Source organism: Pinus tabuliformis, chromosome 5_1 (assembly GCF_031772625.1).
Source record: "Pinus tabuliformis cultivar Carrire ecotype Pingquan chromosome 5_1, CPIR1, whole genome shotgun sequence".
NCBI classification, from domain to species: domain Eukaryota; kingdom Viridiplantae; phylum Streptophyta; class Pinopsida; order Pinales; family Pinaceae; genus Pinus; species Pinus tabuliformis.
Window position 1 is genome coordinate 429388835 of NC_142305.1, and position 11367 is coordinate 429400201.

The window sequence follows — 11367 nt, forward strand, 5'->3', positions numbered from 1 at the left end:
ATTGAATATAAGTGAAAGGAATCAGATACAATTCACACACATAAGCATTATGAAACAATACAAAACACATAGGAAAAAGGTTCAAACACTTTATTAGATAGAAGAAGGAATTACAACCATTGATGTCTGATTCAAAGCCATTCCGTCAGCTTGGATCCCATCCACATCACATCAAAAGCATGACAAACTTGTAGCATCACTATACTTGCTTCAAAGCCAAATATCATAGCAACATTATCTCCTTACAATTCAACATAATCTAGCCCCTGATCACTTAGATAAGTGGTCAATTTATAGGAAGATGAAGGAGGTTTTGTCATTAATGGTGGCATTGAATGGCCTTCCATACTTAGAATTAGTTCCATGGAGGAAGGGATGAGAGGATAAGATGCACCTTAACTCATTCCTCATCCATTTTCGAGCTCATAGGAGTTGATAAGTGAGGGAAACTTCTAGATGACTCCAAAAGATAAGAATATCCCCCAAACCCTATGTGAATTTCGCTCATTCTCGCCCATTGCAGGTGAAAGGAAGCCTAAGTGCTCTACAAAGCACCCTGGCAGTGGACTTAACTGCTCTAAAACGCACCTTCAAAAGGGCTTACCTGCGCTAGTCCCTCTAGAGGCTATTTCTAGATGTCTTCAAGTCATGAAACTGTCTGGGTAGGAGGCATTCAAAGGGGTGACTTGTTTAGGTCATGAAGCAACTAAAATTAGGTTTTGATGAGCCCTAAAACACTGATCTGGATGTTGGGGTTTGATGTGACCAAATGGATCTGTAACACTTAGGTATTTTTCGAATTAGAGGTTGAAGAACTGGCAATCATTTTTTATTTTTTTATTTTAAGAAAAATATTTTATTTTATTATTATTTTTATTTAAATATTATACTAGATGATGACAATGGAAAGTAAATTGATTAAACTCACTTTGAAAGTTTGTATTTAGTAAGAGGATCTTCACAAGATAAATGGCCTTAAATAAGGGACCATTTAGAGGGTTTCATAATGGTTCTATAGTAACATTATTTTTTGTTGAAGTAATAGGAACTTTGATTAGACATATAGAAGCATGGACCTTTGGGTCTTTTTTTTAACAAGGTAGCTCATATGATGAGTCCATGTGTATTGTTAGGTTGTGTGATGTTTCAACTAGCAAGAGCACAATGATTTATCATGTCTCTATTTGATTAAACAAATTCATTCTTACAAATCCATCACAGTGTTGCTTTAATTTTAGTTGCTATAGTAAGGTGAGTGGATTTAAGCATCCCATATTGATTGCAATGTTCGTGGAAGGTATTAATGTTGGTCAACAATTTGTATAAATTGAATTCACGTAACTTCCCATTCAAACTTTCTCATTAAACCTAGTGACACTCTATTAGATGGGATATTAAAGGATAAATTAAGTTCAAAGTTACAACAAAATATCCAACATTGTTACTCATTCCTAATGGATGATTAAGGATGTAATGGTAGGTTCTCTAAGGAAATACAACAAGAACATGTGGGTAAAGAACGAATTTTTTTAATGTTAGATAGGATTTTCCATAACAAAAATGATAAAGACAAAAGGAAATCCAAATAACCTTTCAATGTGGAAGGACACTTTAGAGTTGCACACAAATTCAAAGTTCATTGTTTTGTTTTCCTTTCTTACTTGAAAAGTACCTACTAGTTCATTGTTTCTTCTTGTATGTCTTTAGGCTTTGAAATTTGGAAATGCGGGGAGGTGGTATCTTTGAGTGGGCATTGAAGGGACTGGCTTCTTGGTTTCATCTTCGTAATTCACTATTTCAAACTGTGATTTTCAAGTTTTACTGTGAATTTATTGTCCCTGAAGTTTGTAACTATGGAATGCAACATCTACACAAGGATTGAGAGAACTTTGCAAGTGAAACTATGTAAATGTAAGAGACGCTCTACGTTACGTTAAGTATTTAAACATATGCATATATGTATTTTTCCCATCACCTTAAGTTAAGCCATGAATAAAAGAATTACAAAATCACCTATCAACATCTTTAGCTTTACCTTATATCCAGGAAAAATCATTGGACTTCAGAGTATTCCATGGTTGGTAGATGTACACAAGAAATCTCTAGGTAAAAGTAAAGCCAATGATACAATGTTTTATGAACTATTTAATATAATTGATTTATTTTTCATATTTAAATATACCTTTTTATTTTATATTCTAATTATTATTACTCTTACAACAATTTTTATAATTTATAATTATGATTTTATTAATTTTAAAATCTAATTATGATTTTATTATCAATAAAATCTACTTACACTTATAAATTACATTTTTCTTATATATATTTACTTTAACATTGATATTATGATTTTTAAAAAATATTTTAAATTTAACTCGTAATTTTTAAACTATTTATATCTTTATTCATATTCCAATATTAAACATCATTTAAATATATAAAATATAAATCAAAATAAAAATATATGATGATGATGATGATGGTTAACGTCCACTGAGACCAAATTGGTCTATCAGACCTATAATTTTCTTTCTTAGTTTCTAATTGTCTGGCTCCTCGTCTTTCTTGGCGAGATTGGTGCTATAGCTTTCTTTTTGTTTTATACGGTCTTCCAAATTTCTTTATCTTGCATCTCCTTCATCTCTTTTGATTCTTGGGACATTGGTGTCTTAGTTTCGCGATCTAATATGTTCGTCCTTTTGAAGATAGTTGGAGAAGAAGTTTGGTCTAGGAGATCTGCTTCGCTGTTAAAAGAAGATTTATTTTGTGCAGTATTCGAACCCTCATAACTGCTTGAGGGGTTGTCAAGTTTACTCTTTTGTTGTTGGGCGGGGCTTTCCCCCTGCTTGTCTTGAGAGTTGTTTCTTTCTTGCCCGATTTCTTGTGATTCAGAGTTTTCTCGAGAGTATTCTTTGATGATAGTGTAGTGTTCCTTTTGTGCTCCTTCCCACCATGTAGATCCGTGGTGATTTTTTCTAGCAGAATTTTTCTGGGAGGCTTTTGGGCAATTTTTGGCTAGGTGGCCTATCTTAAAGCAGGATCTACATTTGAAGAGGACACTTTCATAATCGAGTTTCTGGTTCCACACAGACTCTTTACTTGTTAGGTGTATTTCAGCTGGGAATCCGACGCTAAATTCCATTTCCACACAGATGCGTGCATAGGTGGTTTTGGCATATTCCTCTATTTCTGGGCACCTACAATAAAATTTCCCAATTGCATTTCCAATGGCTTCTAGCGAAGAGAAATTCCAGAGATGCAAGGGTAGGTTTGGCAATCTTACCCAAATTGGTGCTGAAGATATGACTGTTGTTGAGGGATCGAAAGATGGGTTCCATGGCCTCATGAATAGGCCTTATTTTTCCCAAAACCAAGGGCCGAAATCTATAATACATTGTCTGCTTTCAGGGTTTTCAAAATCGACTATAAAGAAACCCCTAGCACAGGGGTAGATATTAATTGCATCAGGAATTAGAGGCTTCCATACCTCAGAGATCCAACTATGAAGAGCTGTCAACCGCGGCCAAAAACCATTGAATCAGCAGATTAGGGCACTTTCAGAGAACTTCAAAGCCTCATCGAGTGAGGCCTGCACCACCTGGACAGTGGGAGCTGGGGCTGCACTGACAATATGGGCAGGAGCTTGCCCCTTAGAGGTAGACGGAACTGAACCAACAGCTATTTTAGCAAAGCTGGGAGCCATTTGGAGAATGCTCTCCTGCTGAGTATAAAAGATTGCCGAAGAGAAGCCACAAAAGATTGCCGAAGAGAAGTGAAGAGCCGCAGATCTATAAACCATAATAAAGAAAAGAGCCGCAAATCTAAAGTCCAATTTCTAGATCTCCACCCAGAGCCGTATTCTAGATCTCCGTAGTAAAGAGCCGCAGATCTCACCATGTGCAGGCAGTATCTGAAGAGACGGCCTCTCCGCAGCGGTCTGAATCTATACAGTTGAAATTGAAGCCAGACATCGAAAGGCAGCATGCGCAGGCAATAGTCGGAGAAGATCTGGGGTTGAAGGTAATTGTAACCTCCTGGGCGCCTGTACTATAGAGGGAATAAAGAGCCGCAGATCTCACCATGCGCAGGCGGTATCTGAAGAGACGGCCTCTTCGCAGTGGTATGAATCTATACAGTTGAAATTGAAGCCAGACGTCGAAAGGCAACTACGAGAAGAGGCAGCTGAATCTATATATTTCACAACTTGAAACTTTAAAAGATAAAAGGAAAACAAATCCTCTCCATTTTATAGATTTTGTTCAACAAAACTAAATTTTATATTTCCTTCATTAACCCAAAGCAACCTACATATATGGAATTTACTCATATTTTTTTACACTTCAACCTACTTATGTGGAATTTACTCATATTTTTTAACACTTCATTAAAAATTACTGTCAAAATTTAATAACTTTTTTTAAGTTTTATTAAATATTTTTTTTTTGGATTAATTTGGTTTAAAATTTAAGTAAAAAATGAAAATTATAATTTTAAGTAGTTGAATTTATATTATCAAAATTTTAATAAGTTAACTTTTTTCTATATTTAAATATAATATATAATGTAGTATTATAATTTTAATAAAAATAATGCCATTAGATTTGAGTGAATAAGGTTAAATAATCTCAGCAAAAATCATGTCGTTGTAATCGAGCAAACAAGGTTAAAAAGTCACCTCATTAGATGACACTCTATGACAAATATATTTAACTTGACAAAGGAAAAGTGTCCCTAGAATCAAGTGAACAAGGCCAAAAGGTCACCATGGAAAAGTATCACTAGAATCAAGTGAAAAAGGCCAAAAAGTCGCCATGGAACACTATCACTAGAATCAAGTGAAAAAGGCCAAAAAGTCGCCTTGTTGGACCATGCCTAATGCCAAGGACATTTAACTCGATGGAAAAATAACTTGAACAATGAAAAATTGTGTTCAATAAGGCTAAAAATAACCAGAACAATGGAAAATTGTGTTCAATAAGGTTAAAAATAACCAAAACAATAAAAAATTGTGTTCAATAAGACTAAAAATAACCATGGAAAACTATTAGTAAAATCAAGTAATCAAGGCCAAAAAGTCAGCTTGTTAGACCACACCCATGTCAAACACATTTAACTCAATGGAAAAATAACTTAAATAATGAATAAATGTGTTCAACAAGGTCAAAAAGTCACCTCTTTGGACAATGGAATTAACTTAACAAGGTCAAAAAGTCACCTTTACTTGTGTTTAACCAGGCCAAAAAATCACCATGAAAAATTATCAGTAGAATTAAGTTAACAACGTAAAAAAGTCACCCCATTGGTTGGACCATGCCCCATAGCAAACACATATAACTCAATGGAAAAATAATTTAAACAATTAATACTTGTGTTCAACAAAGCAAAATATTCACCCTGGAAAACTATCACCAAAATCAAAGCCAAAAGACTCACCTTATAACACCACTTCATCGAAGAATGAACACATTTAAATGGAAAAATCACTTTGATCAATGAACAAATGTGTTCAACAAGGCCCATAAATCACCTTTGGAAAAGGCTCGACATATGTTCACGAAGACAACAAATGGCACGATCACGGTGGGACTCGAACCCACAATCTCCCGCTCCGGAGGCGAGCGCCTTATCCATTAGGCCACGCGATCAAACATGTGACTTCATATACACTGGAACGGTAAACTAATACTATATCAAAGGCAAGTTATGTCCAAAATGTTTGAGAAACAAAAACAACATTGTCAAGAATGGGATTCGAACCCATGCCCTTTCGGACCAGTACCTGAAACTGGCGCCTTAGACCAACTCGGCCATCTTGACACATGATGGATGAATTTTCATTTTATCAAATATAACATTGACTGTGTCCACATACACGTGGAGATATACTTTATTGTTTTTAATATAAAAAATATTTTATTGTGTTGAGAGATTTTTTTATAGTTTATTATAAGTAATGTTGTAGTGATATAAATGCTTGTTTGTACATATTTACATGTTCATGTAATTAAAAAATAATAAAAAGTTAAAAAAATGTAGAGTCTATATCAACACAATTAAAAAATAATTAAAAATAAAAAATAAAAAAGCTAATAATAGAAATAATAAAATTTAATTGGCTATATTGTAATTTTGTTTTCATTAATAAAATTAAGAACATATTTTATTTATATTTTTAGATAAAAGAAAATTCTAATATACATATCCCATTAAAATATATAAATAGAATTTATAAATTAACATCTATTTTACCATATAAATTAAAATAATAATTCATATTCATATTTAAATTTAATTAATAAACACATATAAACTTACAGTAAACTTACATACCATGGCTTATCAATATCACATGCCCAAAAACCATAACTCATTTCATAATCAAAATATTTTATTTTTTTATTTATAATATTTTATTTTAATTAAATCTAAAAGAAAAAAAGTTATAATTACTTTTAAAATATATTTAAACCCTCTTTCCTAATTATCTAGATGGATCTTAATTAAAGATCTACTGGAGATAAGACAAATCAAATCACTTGAGATACAATTTCTTTTTCAAGTTTGCATCTTGAGAAAAAAATGAAATAGATCTATAGTGATTTATGATAACACTTAAATCCATTCCACCTTAAAAAATATTATTCATAACATATTTATTTTAAATCACATAAAGATAAATTATATCAAAATAATAAGACTAGATCCATCTAAACCCAAGAACGAGAGGGATCAAATCTCTTGAGATGTAAACATTTTTTAGAGTGAAAAGAGATTTGATCCCTCCTGGGATTTGGTAGATTAGGAGTTAAGACGGATCTAGGTTGGTATAATATATATGTAGTTGATATATATATATATATATAGAGAGAGAGAGAGAGAGAGAGAGAGAGAGAGAGATTTTCCATATATGCATACATTTAATTATTTTTATTGTTAATATTTTCAAAGTTATCACATATCAAATCCATATTAATGATTCAAAAAATTACAAATATCCCATATCCCTCATCCATTGAATTAGAAAGCAACTATTAATGGAATGAGAATTCCCTCAATCTTTCCCCTCTCTATATATGTTTCATGTTAAAATCTTTTACTCAACCTTCTTATTGAAATATTTTATTTATAACCTATGTTAAACTTGTCCTATTATTTATATTTTTAAAAACTTATACAACAACTCCATATTAGAAATAAAATAATTTACACATCTCCTTAGTTATGGAAAGTGAAATTATAAGATTTTTTTTAATTTAAATTACTTTATTTTTCTATATATAAAGAAGATATAAAATTATGAACTACCCATAATGTAATATCAATAATATTATTTCGTGTTATCTCAATATAGTGAAGAAAATACATTTATGTTATCTCCATGAAATTACATTTCTTCTTTATACTATTGTTTTTTTTTATTATTACTATTTATTAATTTAAATTATCATTTTACTATTTTTAAATATAGCATTACATGATAATATCGTTCTTTTATTAGATTGTAAAGCCCCTCTCAACATAACAATTATCCTACATAGTTTTTTTTAATATAAATAAATTTAATATAAATGATTAATATGAATTTCAATTACAACATCCTAATTTCTATATATATATATATATAAACATTTATAAACATTTTGTTATGTGAATGAAGAGATGAGTAATATTAAACTATACACATCATCAAGAGGACAAGACTTCTTAAATTTGAAATACGGGGTGTTAAAACCTTACTTTATAATATCATTGAATGACAATGGTTCATAATTCAAAATACATGATATAAAGGACTTTCAACATCTTAGCAGTATTGGAATATTTGCATTTTGAATACAATATTACAAGGATGTCACGTACAATGGTATAATTTTTTATTATTATTATATTATTTTTAAAGGTATTTTTCCTTTTTTCTTAGAATACATAAATGGAGGTGGTTTAATCACTAATGATAATCGCAAGTGGTAATTTTGGGGGAGTTGATTTATATTTGAATTTGTGATTTTATGACTTTTTTTTATTGACCATATGTTTTGGGTAGATAGCTCAACCAATTGAGTAATTCTTAATGTTAAAAAATGTTTGTTGATATGATTGCATATTATATAATCATATTTTGGTTTTAAAAAACTTTAATTTTCATCGGGTTAATTTTAAATTAGATTTTATCTTCTAAAACATGAAATATTTTGTATCTTAAAAAATTACAAAGTTTTGTAATTTTTTTATTATATATTTTTATAGAATTAATATAATTTTGTATTTTTTTTATTATATATTTTATAGAATTAATATAATTTTGTATTATTTTATAAGATCAATATAACTATGTCTTCTTTATTTTTAAAATTTATTATATTTTTTTGTTGTTTTAGTTTTCTAATTTTTTCTTTTTTCATCACCATTTTCTATTTATTAATTAAATATAGAAGAAATATTATAATGTCATGTTTTGTTTTGTTTTATTATGTCATGTAGATTGGATCAAATTACATAATAATAGTAAAAATTAAATTAATTTAAAAAAATAAAACAAAATAATAAATTATTAATTAAAACATTTTAACTAGCTCAAATTACATAAAAATAAAAATAAAATAAAATAAAATAGCCCAAGGGCCATAGAATAGATGGTGATGGAGTGTATTGTTAAGGCACTCCGTGATATGAAAGTCACTAGTTCAGAATTTTGTGGGCAAAAATCCATCTATGTTAAGGGTCGGTGTGGCCTAGATTGGGTGTGAACCATAAGTGATTCCTTAGATTTTACACTTAGAACAAAAATTTGCACCTTTAGAGATTGGACCCCCTCCACACTTAATAAATATAAAACTAAGATAAATTTAAATTGATATTTAATAAATTTTCAAATATAAAATGGATAAATATCACTTCACACATATGTGACTTTAAATATGCAGTTGTCTATAATGCGACTTTTTGGAAGCTTTTCCGGTGGGTTTTTCCGGTCAAAATCCAGCAGCAATTTATTGGAATCGCAAGTTTGATAGCTAGTTTCTACACAATCAAAGCGTCCCAGGGGTTTTTCAGGGTGTTGAATCCAATTATGCAGTTAAAAAACCATTTAAATAATACAAATCAAGATTTAACCTCAATTTTTTCCGCCGGATTCCGTCACCGGAATCTCCAAAAAGTCGCATTATAGACAACTTCTTTAAATATTTGTAATTTAAAATATAAAAGACGCCCTCCTTTTAGAACCAAATATGAACTTCCAATATCTAACCAACCCACAGAGTATCATACTACAATATAAGTTTTCTTGTGATTCGTGAATACGATGGTCCGTCTATGGTATTCGTGCCAAATATCACTTAAATTGGTGGTACTCCTCTATTTAAGGTCTATGATTCCCACCAACTTTTAAGTACCACAATATAAGTTCTCTTCTGATTCGTGAATACGATGGCCTGTCTATGGTATTCGTGCCAAATATCACTTAAATGGGTAGTACTCCCCTATTTAAGGTTTATGATTCCCACCAACTTTTAAGTATGGGAAATTTTTCTTACTAATTTATGAGTGAGAAGATTTGTTTTCATAAGTATAAAAATTTTTTGTAAGCTTGGTGGGACTACATTTTCATTATGTCCAATATATCACCGTGATATGGATGAGGAATTGAACTGGTAACTTCACATCAAGGAGTGTCTTAACAGAGCACCCGATCACCGTCTATCCAAGACACCGTGGACATATGTATAACTTCTATCTAAATATAAAACTTCTCTTTTTCTCAATCTAATGTAATATTAGCATATTTTTGCTATAGGAAAAACGATACATTGAATTGTTTTAGTGATTATGATGTTAAAAAATAGAAAGTGCTCGTTTTGAACGAGAGACAAACAATCAATAAAAGATTCATTCAACCATTTTATCTCTCTCTTATTTATTTGTATGTAGATAGAAGAATAATTAACAAAAGGTTTATTTAACAATTTTATTTATTTCTTATTCATTTTTATGTAGATTGTGGGAGATGTTGTAATGTCTTTGAATGAGTGCAAATATTTAAATGTTTACTTTAATTAATAATAAAATTCAATTTGTTATATTGTAATTAATTTTTTGTTAAGCTTGGTAGTACCTCTTTTTTCTATTGATTTAACAAGTTACAACTAGTTCTGAAGATAGTTAGGTGGCTTCAACTTGCCCTGTGGGAAACCAAGTTTGTTGGCCACCTAACGACATGGTATGCCATCCAAAAACGATAAGTCTTGAGTCTTTCTAACCAAGCAATATATGATTGTATGTCTATGTTTATCACACTATCTACTTGCCTATTGGCATGACTGTAATTACAAGTAAAAGTAAAAGTTATCGCATCAAAAACTACAAAAAAGACATCATTTTCATTCTTCTGCTTCCTCAGCTGAAGCAGATTCCACTGGAGTCAGGTCTTTTGCATTCGACCCTGGGAGTTCAGTCGATGACAGAATGCAAGGCAAGTGATTTTCAATGCACTGGAGGTGCCCATCCTACTTCTGCATTTGAAACATGAGCTTCTGGAAGTCCTACTTGTAGTCCGGGAATGCCTGCATTATGGTGGTTGTATTCAGAGCAATTTGTTCTAGGGTATTTCCCAAAATTCCTTTCATTGACCAGCAGAGGAGCATCGTATGTTTGAACTGGATCACTCGGCCTCGGGTATGCCTTGGATCGGGCACCAAGAGCCAATCGTTTGCTTCCATCTCCATGGATCCTGCCTGATGGTTCAAATCCACCTCCCATTCCTCTATCAATTTCTGAATTTCTTCGTCTATGCCCTCGTGATAAGCTTCTGCGGCTTCATTGATCATGATAATAGTCAATTTGCGGCCCCTTGGCTTGCCCCTAGGGTTGTTGGATTGCCCTTCTTCCTATCTTCCTTTATCTTTCTGGCAGGGATTCAAGTTCGAGCCGCCACACAAACCATGGTGACCGTCTCACTACTTGATGATATGTGATGTTGGGTGCTCGCGGGTGGTATAAGCCCCGAGCCGCTCGAATGGTGAGTTTCACTGCCTACTTGTTCACATGTCCAGAGACCAACATACACCTGTAAAACCAAAAAATGGTTTGTGTCAGCCTCCCGAGTTTCATAACAAAGTTTAACACGATTTCCGGAAACAAACAAAGGTTCCAACCAGTGTTCAGAATTATGGGCTTGATGCCACACATACCATTTCACGTGGGTGTGACTCAAAGGTTTTCCCTCCCAAGGCTATTACAAAATCACATCTAAAGAATAATTCCCTCGCCCCCAATTACCCTGCACCCCCTCATCCCAATTCCACTCAGGATTCCAGCAACCAACGGTCCAAAACTTTGCTAAACTTGCCCAGTTCCTAGCTGGGT

The 11367-nt window shown here is 32.0% G+C and overlaps 2 non-coding genes across 2 annotated transcripts; both read right to left on the reverse strand.

Moving 5' to 3' along the window:
* Nucleotides 1–5575: 5575 nt before the first annotated feature.
* On the reverse strand, nucleotides 5576–5648 carry TRNAR-CCG (transfer RNA arginine (anticodon CCG)). Its single transcript has one exon. It is a non-coding gene; the product is annotated as a tRNA-Arg (tRNA).
* A 91-nt stretch (nucleotides 5649–5739) lies between these two features.
* On the reverse strand, nucleotides 5740–5820 carry TRNAL-CAG (transfer RNA leucine (anticodon CAG)). The gene has a single exon. It is a non-coding gene; the product is annotated as a tRNA-Leu (tRNA).
* Between the last annotated feature and the right edge of the window lie 5547 nt (nucleotides 5821–11367).